This window comes from Trachymyrmex septentrionalis, unplaced genomic scaffold, assembly GCF_001594115.1.
Source record: "Trachymyrmex septentrionalis isolate Tsep2-gDNA-1 unplaced genomic scaffold, Tsep1.0 scaffold32, whole genome shotgun sequence".
Classification (NCBI taxonomy): domain Eukaryota; kingdom Metazoa; phylum Arthropoda; class Insecta; order Hymenoptera; family Formicidae; genus Trachymyrmex; species Trachymyrmex septentrionalis.
The window spans coordinates 1,148,590-1,150,904 of record NW_017305485.1 but is presented as its reverse complement, the minus strand read 5'-3'; positions in this window follow the sequence as shown (position 1 = coordinate 1,150,904).

Sequence of the window (2,315 nt, the reverse complement as noted above, 5' to 3'; positions counted from 1 at the left end):
AAAGATTTTGCTGAAGTATTAAAAAATTTAGATAGATACAGATTTGAAAATAATTTTGTTGGGCCATCGAATTTTTTATAGAAAATTCAAGTATGATAAACGATGTTGCAAAAAGTTTTGACATTCTAGCAATTAATTTAAGCGTCCTATATAATAATTATTTTGATGTTCCAGTAAAATTATTTTGAGATCTGTATCTGTGTCTCTAGCTAAATCTGTGGATATATTTCAACAAAACTGTATTCGTAATATAATCTCTTTTTTTAGATATGCAACACGAAAATATAATTTTAGTTAAAAAATTATTCTCGTCCGAGTAGAGAAAAAAATTTTATATTTATTTTACATTTGTTCGAAATGATGAGTCGTTCGAACACTTCTCTCGGTGCTTCTACTCAGGTAGCTCGGTCCTGGTATCAGAAACACATCGTGTCCTACACGAGTCGCGTCTGATAACACTATTACCCGAAACGATTCACACGGATCTCGCTTGATCTTTGAGTTGCTTTACTAACCGACTTATATCAGGAATTCTTTTACTTGATGCGAATAACGAATTCAGGATTTACTATTTCATCCCGATTCCTTATCTATTAGTAGCATTTTCTATTACTTGTTAGTAACATTAATGTTGTAAAGAGATTCAAGATTTAATTAATTTATATATTTAAGAGAAGAGATTAATATCACATATTTAAGAGATTAATTTAATATATATAACTTTTCCTTCTCTCAGACGCAAATGACGATAGTCTGGCGGATTATTCATCGAGGGACTTAATTTACATATCATTAAATTAAGCGAAACGGCTAATTTAATTAAATGATGCAATTGATTAATGAAGGTGTAATATCCACATGTATCATAGCTGTTATCCATGAAACACGTTTAGACTTCGAAGGATTTATATCAACGCGACACAATAAGCTCGCAACGATACATCATGGAAGATCGTTAAGCTGACGGGCGTACAAAAAGATTTCAATTCGCTCGCTGTCAGCTATGATAATTCTCTCGATTTCTTCCTTGTATGTAATTGCACGGACATTATACTTATATTGCCAAATTATTTTCGAACTTGCACATGTTTGTATGCGTGACTGGTACATGGAAAGCAACGATAATTTTGTTACTTCCATGGTAACATCTATATAAGAATATAATAATGCTGCGATAAATAAATACTTGATTAAATTTTGGTAAAATTATAAAGTTTACTCAATGTTCAAAAGTGTAAACTTTATTTCCTAATCATTAAACATGTAACATTCAAATTTTGAAAGATTATACTGAACAAAATTCCGGAATTCTGGTTGATACAATATTTCTAGTAAAATCTACCAGAATTCTTATTTTTGTCACATTAGTTATATCAATCAGAATTCTAGTTATCTCAATAGGAATTCTACATAGATTTAACCAGACAATTCTGATTCGTTATTTTTCCAGTAGAATTACCATTTAATTCCAACTCCAGACTTTTTAGATATTGGAAAGCTAATTTTATATTATTTTATTTGTTTGTATTTCTTAAGAATTCTTCAGTTATTCCAAAATGACGACTGTATTTCTTAAAAGGTAGTTGATTTTTTAATAATTCAAAAAATATTGTATATCGTAAAAATCAGTCTCTACATCGTATAGATTTCAAATCAGACGCATTGGATACTCTTGTCATTAATTTCAGTGTATCGACGAGCATTAAGAATTCCGAGGAAAATTCCCTCGATGACAAGGGTGAGTTCGTGAGAGAGGATCGGTGAAAGGAGAGACGTGGAAGGAGGATGGGGGTCAAGGGTAATGCATTCCATGAGTTGACACTCGTGGCTGGCCCGAATGTTTCGGATGGTTTTCTCTCCTTCTTCGATCTTCCGTCCTTCTCGATGTATCCCGATTCTCTCTCATACACCACCACAGGTTCCACCAGCTGGATCCAACACGGCGTGTTATAGACTCCGACGATGAACGGGAGAAGAGGTCTGGTGCTGAGCTACGGTACGTGTTCTCAGTTCCTGGAATCGCTAATTAGTGTCCTCCTTGTTTTATTCTCATGCTCCTCGTCCCCTGCCTGAAAATGGGTGTTCGTGTCGTGGACGCGACATTGGTTCCCCTTCACAGAGTCTACCTACTATCAGAGACAGATTGACGCCCCGGATGACGATTTCATCTTCTTATAATCGCCAGCAGTCATAAAATTATTTCCATCTCTAGGAATAATTTTGACTGTACTAAGAGCACTCTTCCATATCGGTAATATAACTTTATAAAATGCTTGACACATATCGTTTGAGTCTACGCTGAATTTAATCCTGCT